Consider the following 13,182-nt stretch of genomic DNA (forward strand, 5'->3'; position numbering starts at 1 on the left):
TTCGTTTTGCTCAAGGCTAGCACTCTACCACTTGAGCCACAGCGCCACTTCTGGCTTTTTCTATATATGTGGTGCTGAGGAATTGAACCCAGGGCTTCGTGTGTAAGAGGCAAGCACTCTACCACTAGGCCATATTCCCAGCCCATATGTATACCTTTCTATAGCAACAGATATAAATATATATATATATAATACAACCATTTGAAGCACACAATTATATTTATATGTAGAAATTCTTATCTTTATTCATCTAAATCATATGGGAGGGTCTTATTTTAAATACCAGCTCTAATTCAGTGGGTCTGGAGATCTGCGTACTATTAAGCTCCCATGCTGCCACAGACCACAATTTTAAGTAGCAAACCCCTAGTATGGTTGTTCTCAAACTTCACTGTGTATCACAGCTACACAAAGGGCTTGTTCCACCACTTGGAAGTTCCTAGTTCAGTATGTCCAGGTTGACATTGAGAATATGTACTTCTAAGTAGTTTTCAAGTTATGCTGCTACTACTAGTCAAGGGAACATATGGGCCTCATTTCTGCCTAGTGTTTCACAAAGACAATTGAGACTCACAGGTCAGAGGCCTACATTGTGGGTATCAGTGGCACTGGCTCTTTCCTTATTGCAGCAATCATCAAATTATCAAAGGGCATAATTTATATTTGAAATTAAGAAAAATACCAAGTGAAGAAGAGACATACTGTTTTTTGGCCATTGTGTATACCATTTGCCTTCTCATAATAGCATCCCAGTTTTCTTTTAGGGATTTATCTTCATGCTTAATATTAGTTTCAGGTGGTCACACTATTCCTAGCTTCATTGTGAGCATGTGATTCAGAGCAGGCCAATCAGATTATGCGTTCCCTGTAGCCACAGGTTAGTCAAGGATAGGATTGTGTTCTAATCAAAACTAATGACATGCACCGAGGTTTTCTAGAGCTGCTGGAAGAAAGGCTAAGACTCATTTCCACTTGACGTCAGTAAAGAACACACAAACCCAGAACTACAACATCTATCTACTCTACAAACAGGAAGGTTATCAGAAATAGAGCCAATGCACAAGAGAGAGAAAAGATAAGACTTGCTCTAGTAACAAAACTTAATACCTTGACCAAGCTTTACCTGGAACTATAATGTGAGCTATCTTTCTTTCTTTCTTTCTTTCTTTCTTTCTTTTTTTGCCTAAACTAATTTGGGTTGGAGTTTCTATGACTTGAGATGAGCTTGTTCACATGGCTCCTTGACTTTCCATAGAGTAATGAAAGAGCTTTTCTTCTAGCCTGGCTAACAAGGATCAAGCTAGGTGGTTTCAAAAGTGAGAATGCAAATGAGTGGTGTATGTGTGACCACTAGACTAATAGATGACAGAGACTCAGTAATGGCAGCTTTCATTTCCACTGCAGCTCACTTCAACTGAATAGAATCCCAGTGGGGGCTACTGAGGAATTCCCTGAGGAGTTAATGAGAAGTATGCAACATAGCTTTATGAGTAAGTAGTAGACATCCCTCTAGGGATAAGCCAAGCTGGGAGGGGAGAGGAGCAAGCACACTGGGCTCTGGAGAGGCATCTGGGAGCATCTTAAAACTTGAGAACAGATGTTTAGCAGCAGCACTAGGTTATAGTAACAGTGATGACAGCCACCATGGACTAAAACACCAGTCTCTCTCATGTTTTCTTACATACACACTGAAATTTTCATATCATTCTGGGGAAGGAACACACACTCCAGTAATTGCTGTAATAATAAATTTAGCAGTATTAAGGCTTGAACTCAATGACTCAAGCTTGCTAGACAAGTGCTTTGCCACTTGAGCCATACCCTCAAAAAAATTAAAAAGTAAAAAGGCTTTAGAGAACGGTTTGGCTCTTTTTACCTCTAGCATGGTACCATGTAAAGACTTAGCAAGAGGCATCATCTTGAAAGCACACAGCAAGACTTCACAGATGCCAAATCTATGACTACCTTGATCTTGAATTTTGCATCCTCCACAGCTGTGAGAACTGCTATCACTTAAAAAGTACCCAGGCTAAGTGTTTTTATATAGCAATAGAAAGAAAAAGATACCTGGTTAGGATCTTATAATTTGTGATCCAAGACTAATTACCTTGGATTTATCCAGGCTGTTTTTCTTATATAGTGTTATTACTACAACACACACACACACACACACACACACACACACACACACACACACACACACACAGAGAAAGTGTTATCCCTACATAGTGTTATCCCTACATAACCAATCCACAGCAGCCCATTGTAAAGCTATCAGTTAGAGATAACAGCCTCTATGACACACATTGCCAGAAGAGTACAAGAAATTGTGTGTTAAAAAAAAGACATGCAGATCCTTCCTGAATCAGTTCCATTTTAATTTAGAAATTTTTTGCAACTATTTTGGTTCTTATGTAGACTTCTCAATTTTTCACTGCAATGTTTTAGACTATGTTGCCATCTTAGTTGGCTTACAATTCTGACTTATATATAATGTAATCATTCAGATAATACAAAATACCTGGAATTCCCCTCAGTGTCCTCTAGATGGATACTGAGACTAACAGGGCTCACCTGAATGTTACAGGACAATGCTGAAGCAGAATGCTGGCCTGAAGGAGACAGGACATTACTGCTCTGTGCCACCAGGGGGCTCCAATGAGACTTGACAAGAGCAAATACCAGAATGGACCTAGTACTGTCAAAAGCAGGTGCGTAATACCCAAGGTATGGATTTTTGTTTCTCTGAAAATAATGAAACAAATCATGGAAATGGCACAAAACCAGTGACATTCCAAAGTGTATGACTTCTTGAGAATAAACAACAACAGAATGCCTTGATGGTATTCCTGAGCTTTTGTGCTCAGGGCTAGCACTCTACTACTTGAGCCACAGCTATACATCTGGCTTTTGGTAGTTAACTGGAGGTGAGCCTCACAGACTCTCCTTCCCAGGTTAGCTTTGAACCATAATCTTCAGATCTCAGTCTCCTGAGTAGCTAGGATTACAAGCGCATCTTGCACTAGATTCATAATTTGATGACATTATTGGGAAGTAATGGAAACTTTCAGAGATGGGCCTAGTTGAAGGAAGCAGTTCACTGATGACATATTTTTAGAGGCTGTGTCTTATCCCAGGACCCTCCTGCCTCTGTGCTTACATGAGGTAAGCTCACTACCTGTATATAAAAAAAAAAAAAGCAAAGAGAGCCAACCATGAACTGAAACTTCTGTAACTATAAGCCCAAATAAATCTTTCCTGCTTTAAACTGTTTCAGAAACTTGTTATAGTGTGGTAAGAAATCAGGTTACCCCATTCAACACTTACTAAACACTTCCTATAAGGTTTGGGCTGCAAAGAGAAGGGAGCTGGAGATATTTTGAAGACCAAATGTGTGTGATTAGGGTGGAGATGAGGAGGTCAGAAAGAAGAAAGTAAAGGATGGAGAAGTCTCAGTCTGGGAAAACTGGGGATATATCTCTAGGAGTGTTCTTCATCTCAACTTGCTTTTTGCCTTGTGAATACATGATCTGGTAACATCTAAACAATAAACTCTGAACTGTGCACACCTGTGACTCTTCTCTCTGTGCATGATGCTACCTGTTGCTTTCTTGTGTATTTTCTCTCTTCTTTTGAGAGTTCTGGGGATTGGATTAAACTCAAGAACTCACACCTGTTAGGCAAGCATTCTACTTAAGCCATATCCTGCAGTCCTTTTGCTTGTCATTTGTTTTTGTTGTTGTTGTTGTTTGTTTTTGTTTTTTATACAGAGGGTCTGAAACTTTGTCTGGTCAGCTTGGAATAGTGATCCCCATGCCTTCAAATAGCTGGGATTACAGGCATAGTCCACCATATTGGCCCCTGATTTTGTACTTTTAAGAACTATACATTCATTTTTGCCAGGAGGGATTATTCACTCCTGACATCCTAGCTTCTCGGGAAACAGAGATCAGGAGAATTGTTCTCAAGGCTAGTCTGGGGAGAAAAATCTGTGAGACCCCTATCTCAAACCAAAAGCTGGGCATGGTGGTGGGCACCTATATAAATAGAATGATCATAGTCAGCCGGGCAGAGCCTTTTTTTTGCTAGTCCTGGGGCTTGGACTCAGGGCTTGAGCACTGTCCCTGGCTCCTTTTTGCTCAAGGCTAGCACTCTACCACTTGAGCCACAGCGCCCCTTCTGGCCTTTTTTATATATGTGGTGCTGAGGAATCAAACCCAGGGCTTCCTGTATATGAGGCAAGCACTCTTGACACTAGGCCATATTCCCAGCCCACAAGACCCTATTTTTAAAATACCAAAAACATAAAGGGCTAGAGACATGGCCCAGGTGGTGGTGCACTTGAGTTAAAACCCCAGTACTGGAGGTGTGGCTCAGTGGCAAGACTGCTTGTTAGCAAGGCAGAGGACCGGAGTTTAAATCTCAGTACTGAAGAAAAAAATTCGCTCTTGTGGGTAAACCATGGGCTATATATTGTGGTTTGCAACCAAATGCCCTTGGACTTCAGTTGAAACTACTTGTATATGTATACCTGGCTGTTGTATACATATAACAGGTACATGGCATCTATACCATGTATACACATTAAAACTATGATACTACACTAACAAATGTTCTGTATGACTTCAATTAGTACACTAGGCATAAAAAATTGCATTATTTCACCATGACTATGTTGATTATCCACCCCAATGAGAACCTTCCCTTGACAGCTGTACATACCATGGTTAACAGGGTCTCTGGTTGAAAACACTTGGGAGTCACTGACCCACTCATTTAGGAAACATTTAAGGAACTCATGTATCTGATGATCTTTCATCACATGAAAAATTTCTACCAAAAATGTCAGTCTATAATTCCTTACTTGCAGTTCTGAAATGTGAAGGGTTCTCAATATTTTGCTGCAAACCCTGGCTTACACTAACCTAAGACAACTATAGCACAGCATTCTGCCCTAAGTATCTCCCACGGATTGATACTTTGTTGCTTTTTTGTGGTTGTTCTTTTGTAACCATGAAAATACCATCTTCAAAGATACTCTGACTGGTAACAAAAGGTTAGGGAGAAAAAAAAAAGGCAGTGCCCCTTATTCAGTGTGAAGCAAAAAGATATCCTGTCAGTGCACTGACAGTGGCTCTGGCAGGCCTATAATCCTAGCTAATCAGAAGGTGGAGATCTGAGGATCGTGGTTCAAAGCCAGCCCGGGAGAGAAAGTCCACGCACGAGATTCTTTTCTCCAATTAACCACCAGAAAACTGGAAGTGGCACTGTGGCTCAAAGTGGTAGAGTGCTAGCCTTGAACTGAAGAGCTCAGGGACAGCACCCTGGCCCAGAGTTCAAGCCCCACACCTGGAAAAAACAACAACAAAAAAGATCGCCTTGTGGCTGAGGCATCTCATTAAAGATCACTAAGTAGAACCATCACCATGCACACTTAAAGAAGCAGAAAAATTAAAAAGCAAATGGGCACCGAGGGCTCACACCTGTAATCCTAGCTACTCAGGTGGTACTAACTAAGAGTATAGATAGGGCTGACAGTGAAGAAATGTTTAATACATGTCAATTAAAACTAAAACTGAGGGGCTAGGAATATGGCCTAGTGGCAAGAGTGCTTGCCTCATATACATGAAGCCCTGGGTTCGATTCCCCAGCACCACATATATAGAAAACGGCCAGAAGTGGCGCTGTGGCTCAAGTGGCAGAATGCTAACCTTGAGCAAAAGGAAGCCAGGGACAGTGCTCAGGCCCTGAGTTCAAGGCCCAGGACTGGCCACCAAAAATAAAAATAAAATAAAACTGGGTGCCAGGAGCCAGTGGCTCACGCCTGTAATCCTAGCTATTCAGGAGACTGAGATCTGAGGATCGTGGTTCAAGGCCAGCCCAGGCAGGAAACTCTGTGAGACTCTTATCTCCAACAAACTACTCAAAAAAGCTGGAAGTGGCACTGTGGCTCAAGTGGTAGAACACTCACTTTGAGCAAAAGAAACTCAGGGACAGCGCCCAGGCCCAGTGTTCAAGCCTTACGACCCGCAAAAAAAAAAAATAAAACAACAAAACTGGGCCTGGGGACATGCTCAAGTGGTATAGCGTCTGCCTACTAAGCACAAAGCTCTAATTCAAACCCAGTAGCATAGAAAAAAAAAAAACTCTTAAAACTCCCATTGTGTGTTTCTTTAACTGGATAAACTTCAAAATGGTTTTAAATATAGCAATCATCATGTTAACAGTAACAGTGAAGAGGAAATTGCAAATACAGATGGGAAGAAAATCAATACGCAGTTGATAGCTTGCCTTAAACTATGCATATTTACCAGTGAACAGGTGTTTAGAGGGACTACTTAGATGGAAACACAAGTTAATGAACCATAGGACATGGGGAAAGTATGTTAAAAGGGCTCCGTTACAGCACTGACTCTAATCCAGCTCCTGCTGGCATCAAGCGTTCCCTTGGGTCCCTGCTGGGGACAAGAGCTCATGTTCTTCTGCTGTAGGATGCACAGGAACTAGGGGTAAATCCCTGCTTGTGGTTTGTGGATATACCAACATATCTGGCTTTCACTATGTAAATTTAAAGGTTTATGTCTTCCATAATAAGACCACTAAGACTGGGAATGTGGCTTTGTGGTAGAGTGATTGCCTAGCATGCATGAAGCCCTGGGTTTGACTCCTCAGCACCACATAAACAGAAAACGCCAAAAGTGATGCTGTGGCTCAAGTGGTAGAGTGCTAGCATTGAGAACAGAGAAGCTCAGGGATACAGCCCAGGCCCTGGTTTCATGCCCCAAGATTGGGGGGGGGGGGGGTGATTTCATTTACCAGTTTACTGTTTGTTTAAACTATGCCCTATTTGTCTTAATTGGGGGTTTCACATAGTTATACACTGTATGTGACTGTGGAGTGTTGCCATATGATGTTGTCTGGGCTGTTATGTAATGTGTGGTTTGTATACAGACATGTTACCTTCAAAAGATCCGAAAAGCTCTAAACTCCAAAAACATCTGCCTTCAAAGATTTTGATCTTGATTGTGTGTCAAAGATTGTGGATCTTGACAGAAAGAGAAATGATGCACTGGTAGGTAATCATCCCAATGTTCCACATTAATATTCTTTCTTTCTTTTTTTTTTTTTTTTTGCCAGTCCTGGGGCTTGGACTCAGGGCCTGAGCACTGTCCCTGGCTTCTTTTTGCTCAAGGCTAGCACTCTGCCACTTGAGCCACAGCGCCACTTCTGGCCATTTTCTGTATATGTGGTGCTGGGGAATCGAACCCAGGGCCTCATGTATATGAGGCAGGCACTCTTGCCACTAGGCCATATCCCCAGCCCCCACATTAATATTCTTTTTGAACAATTTCTAATGCCAGTCATTGCCTGCTAAGCAGATTTCTAAGTACAGATAGGTAGCTACTGGATCTTTACCTCATGACGATCACTGTAATGTTATGGTACTAATTTAAAAACAAATCTGACCTTTTTAAGTAGCAAAACTAAAAGACTTCTATCTGGTAATGATTCTTCCTGACAGTGCCATACTGTAATCAGTGACCTAAACAAGAAATGAGTTCATTTCTCCCTAGAAAGTCAGTGTTGTCAGCACTTCTTCATTGTGAGCCATTGGCTTCCTGGGTGTTCCTGTGAGTGTCTGCAGCCCTGGGCCCAGTTCAACCTGTCACTTCTGGCTGCCCTCTGGTGCCTGCCACACCATCCTCATTAAACCACACCACCCTCACTAAGCACACCAAGGCTGAAAATGCTACTTTGGGCTGCCTAAAACAAGAACAAATGATTTGTGGAGAGCCTGAACTTTAGACGTCTGTTTTGGCTGTTCAAACACTTCCTTCCATCCTTTCCTCTCTTTCCCCCTCCCTCTTCTTCTCAGCTGGGTTACTAGTAACTGGAATACCACAAAAATAACCTCTTAGGGCCAAGGTACCATTGATTAGTATTCTCATTTTTACCTCTGAAAGGATTTAAGGGAAAACAGGAATTACCACCTGATATATAGCTGTTGTTGGGGGGTTTGTTGTTGTTTTCCCAGAAAAACAGTAATCTACCTCTTAGATAGGTCAAAGGCAAGATGAGAACTTCAGAACACACACTAGCATTAACACATTTTGCATGTGTTAATATTCTGCTACAAACTGTGTGAACAACAACAACAAAAAAAAAAGCATGTGCTACGTGATTTCCTTCCTTTAGTCAGAACTGTAGGTAGATATTCCTTTTACAGATGAGGACTGAACATTTGCCAACCTTCCTACAAGCATTTTAAAATAGAAAGCAGACTATAAACCACTTGTCTATGTCGGTCTCTCAAGATTTTTTTTTATTTTTAAAAATCTCAATATAATATATGCTTGTGTAACAACAGATGTGCTAGTGCTTTCTCCCCATCCCAACTTTATTCTGTAACTCCTTATAACAGGGATGGTATCCTGCCACTTCTTTCTCAAGTAATTATGTACTCATAAAGCCTTCCTCTTTTCTTCCAAGTCATCACATTAACATTACTTTGCAGTTTATCATCTATGACTGAATTGCAGGCAGCTTTTCATATCTATCAGGTAATCCTAACTCATTTTGTAACTGAATGTTATATTCTAGGTTGCTGATGATCCATAATTTATTCATCATTTTGTTAAAATTCAAATTGTCTTTTTTTTTTTTTGGCCAGTCCTGGGGCTTGAACTTAGGGCCTGGGATCTGTCTTTGTGCCTCTCTGTGCCACAGAGCCACTTCTGGCTTTTTCTGAGTAGTTTATTGAAGATAAGAGTCTCATGGAGCTGGAGGAATTACAATACCCAACTTCAAGCTATATTATAAAGCTATAGTAATAAAAACAGCTTGGTATTGGCACCGGAACAGGCCTGAAGACCAATGGAACAGAATTGAAGATCCAAAAATGAACCCACAGAACTACGCCTACTTAATCTTTGATAAAGGAGCTAAAACAATAGTTTGGAAGAAAGATAGCCTCTTTAACAAATGTTGCTGGCAAAACTGGCTCAACACATGCAACAAACTAAAACTAGATCCTTATATATCACCCTGCACCAAAATCAATTCTAAATGGATTAAAGACCTCGAAATCAAAACAGACACCCTGAAAACACTAAAGGAAGGAGTAGGAGAAACACTTGGGCTCCTTGGCGCAGGACGGAGCTTCCTTAACAATGACCCAGAAAGGCTACAAATCAAAGAAAGGTTGGACAAATGGGACTGCATCAAACTGCAGAGCTTCTGCACGGCAAAGGACATAGCTCGCAAGATAAACAGAAAGCCCACAGACTGGGAGAAGATCTTTACCGGCCATTCAACGGACAAAGGCCTCATCTCTAAAATACATGCAGAACGAAAAAAATTACCTTCTTCCAAAACAAAACCGCAAAGAACCAATAGCCCCCTCATCAAGTGGGCTAAAGACTTACAAAGAGACTTCTCTGATGAGGAAATGAGAATGGCCAAGAGACATATGAAAAAGTGCTCTACATCACTGGCCATAAAAAAAAAAAAACGCAAATCAAAACAACATTGAGATTCCATCTCACCCCAGTAAGAATGTCATATATCAAGAAAATTAACAATAACAATTGTTGGAGGGGATGTGGCCAAAAGAGAACCCTACTTCATTGTTGGTGGGAATGTAAACTGGTTCAGCCACTCTGGCAAGCAGTATGGAGATTCCTCAGAAGGCTAAATATAGAACTCCCCTATGACCCAGCAGCCCCACTTTTGGGTATCTATCCAAAAGACCACAAACAAAATCACAGTAATGCCACCAGCACAACAATGTTCATCGCAGCACAATTTGTCATAGCTAGAATCTGGAACCAACCCAGATACCCCTCAGTAGACGAATGGATCAGGAAAATGTGGTACACAATGGAATTTTATGCCTCTATCAGAAAGAATGACATTGCCCCATTTGTAAGGAAATGGAAAGACTTGGAAAAAATTATACTAAGTGAAGTGAGCCAGACCCAAAGAAACATGGACTCTATGGTCTCCCTTATTGGGAATAATTAGTACAGCTTTAGGCAAGTCATAGCTGAGCATCACAAGAGCCCAATAGCTATACCCTTATGAACACATAAGATGATGCTAAGTGAAATGAACTCCATGTTATGGAAACGATTGTTATATCACAGTTGTAACTGCTTTCAATGTCCCATCTGTATCTGTAGCTTCTATTATTGATGATGTTCTTGTATCACCTTCCTGTGGTTGTACCTACACTATCTCTGTAATCTTATCTGAGTATATTGGAAACCGTGTATACTGGTATTAGAAGTAGGAAATTGAAAGGGAATACCAAAATTGAGAGACACAGGGTAAAAAAAGACAAACAACTACAAAAGCAATACTTGCAAAACTGTTTGGTGTAAGTGAACTGAACACCTCGGGGGGGAAAGGGAAAGGGGGAGGAGGGAGGGGGGTATGAGGGACAAGGTAACAAACAGTAAAAGATATGTATCCAATGCCTAACGTATGAAACTGTAACCTCTCTGTACATCAGTTTGATAATAAAAATTTGAAAAAAAAAAAAAAAGAGTCTCATGGACTTCCCTGCCTGTGCTGGCTTTGAACCATGATCCTTAGATCTCAGCCTCCTCAGTAGCTAGGATTACAGGCATGAACCACCAACACCTGCCTGTCTTTATGTTTTTTGGTAGTACAAATAAAACAATCGTAAACTCTTGGACACACATCCTTTTTAACCTGGAATCTTGATTTTCATATAACAGGTAAACCAACGACGCTGAATGGAATCTTTTTCCCCCATAGGCAGAAGGCTACATTTCCAGAGGTACAGAATTCAGTCATAACAGCAATATACGAGAACTCATTTTTCTCACCCTCTTTCCTCCTGGCCCACAATAACCATCTCTTGTTGGTAGATTAGAATGATATCATATTACATTGCTAATCTTTAAGTTTATGCTCCTCCTAATTCACAGGTTTTCAATCTAATAGTGATGTGAGCAGCCATGCAACAATAACAGTATCTCTCTTCCCCACAAACCTGGTAAAGCCATTCCTGTGATACAGAAGGCAAGATTTGGATGAAATTCCATGCAATGCAGCTAGTATTATGGGGTCTACAACAGGAAGCATCAAAGAAAGAAAGAAAGAAAAACAAAACTGGTGGATTTCAAACAGTTCAAGAGCAGGACCAAACTAAAAGAGGAAGGATAAATGGAAGACTATTTATTATTTTATTAACTTACTGCTTTATTAAGACCCACTCTTACAGGGGAGAAAGAAGGGAATCCTGACTGATACTTCCTCCTTCACGATACACACAGACACACACATGTGCAAACACACCCTGGCTAATAATTCTGCATGTTGATTGAAACAAGGAAGTGAAGAGTCTCCTATCCTGAGATTTCATATTATGTGTCGCATCATCCCCAAACCTCAGTAAACCATGGGGAACAGTAGAAATAAATATACAGAAATCTAGATGGTGGCAGATTCCAGGAGTCCCCAGTGGAATTCCCACCCCAAGAGATAAGTCTAGATGGGCATTGCTGAGAGCATGAATAAGCAGCAAGAACACTGAGAAAGGAAAAAAACAATCAGATGAGTGCCTAGAGGCTCATACAGCAGCAGAGGGAAGAATCAATTAGCTGAGTGCTTAGAGGTTCATAGAGCCCTGAGGGAAGTACCACTTCCAACAAAGAGGAGCCCATGGCAGGATGAAACAGAATGCCTGGAGATCAGTGGCTAGTGAAGGAAGCACAAAGACCTAGGCCAAATATGGAGCCCACCAGAATCAGGTACAAATCCTAAAGTCTGAGATCTGCCTACAGAAAGATGCCATGGAAAGGTTCCTTCCCAACAGAGGGCCCTGGAGCTGAGGATAGAGGACAGTTATCTCCCCTCTCTCATCACAGGATTCTTACCGCCAGTTTAGAAAAATCCAATTCATCCAAAAGTAAAGGATAAAATATTGTAACTCAATATCCAGTCAAAGGTGGCCTAAGAAAAATTTCCAAAAAAGGTATGGCCAGAAAGGAAAAAAATAAAGGACTGAAGAGAAAAGAAAACCATCTCCCAGAAAGAAAATATCAGCACAATGACAATGTTAAGCCAGTAATTATCCATAAATCTTAGGGGGAAAAAAAATCTAACAAGACAACAGCAGCTTCACAGGAAGGTAACATTAGGCAAAAATAAAGAACTGGCAGGAAGGGATGGTCACACAATAGAAGATGACAGCAAGAAGACACAATCAGTAGACGAGATTTAGAAAAGAACTTTTTTTTAATACAAAAACATTTCAGGAATGAAATCAAATTACAAAAGACTCATGGGAGAAGAGACACCATTGTAGAGGCTGCTATGAAGGGTCAAAAATTAAGAAAAGTGAAAAAAATACAGAAATTATTTTTAAAAAAATGATTGGCAAGGAAGTGATAGCCAAAAGGGCCAAATGAAGTTACACCAGTACAATGTTAGTCTGTGAGGAAAAAAAAAAAGAACAAAACAATGGAACCGAAAAAAAATTCATGGCTCAATTTCAAGTAAGGTTCGGAAGCAGGGCTGGAGGGGGCACTGAGTCCAGATGACAGCCCTAGATTCAGGAAGTTACAGGGAAGGAAGACTCAGTGATGAGATACCAAGGGCTACAGGAGCAGGAGCAGGTCAGAGGTCTCAGAACCCGCCCCGGCTAACCCCAAAGGAGAGGCTTCTGAAATGGGCTGCCATGATAGATACAGGACAGCCACAGTATCTCCGATTCAGCCCAGCCACAGTCACCTAAAGAAGCAGAGGGCAAGGGTGAAGGGGGTAAATTAATACCTCAAGAAGAGGTGCTTGGGAGCTAACAAGACAGCAAACAGAAAACACAAAAAGGCACAGAGATTAATAGCCATCATGGAATATGTACTCACCACTCAGCTTTATGGAATACTAACATTATACCATAATTGCCTCAGATGCTTTTGAGGAAAATATAACTTTACAGGTAAAGTCAAAGCCTATTGTGAATTTTATTTATTTATTAACTTATTGCTTTATTAAGACTCAGAATTTGAGGAGTAGCCCAGGACTAGAATCTAGTCCAATGGAAGCCCAGGTGTTTAGCAGACCTCCCATTTGTCCATTGATCAGGTACTTCTGATACGTCATTCACCTGCTTCTTTTCCACACAAAGCTGTTTTGAGATTGCTCTAATCT

At 41.0% G+C, this 13,182-nt stretch overlaps 1 protein-coding gene across 1 annotated transcript in view; it reads left to right on the forward strand.

The window, feature by feature from the left end:
• The window catches only part of Tp53inp1 (tumor protein p53 inducible nuclear protein 1), a 37,809-nt gene that overhangs the window by 20,608 nt on the left and 4,019 nt on the right, over positions 1–13,182 (forward strand). The window contains exon 5 of the transcript XR_007212844.1: positions 7,583–7,586. The gene's annotated coding sequence lies outside the window, so the exon portion shown is untranslated. The remainder of the gene's footprint in view (positions 1–7,582; positions 7,587–13,182) is intronic.

This window comes from Perognathus longimembris, chromosome 12 (genome assembly GCF_023159225.1).
Source record: "Perognathus longimembris pacificus isolate PPM17 chromosome 12, ASM2315922v1, whole genome shotgun sequence".
Lineage (NCBI taxonomy): Eukaryota > Metazoa > Chordata > Mammalia > Rodentia > Heteromyidae > Perognathus > Perognathus longimembris.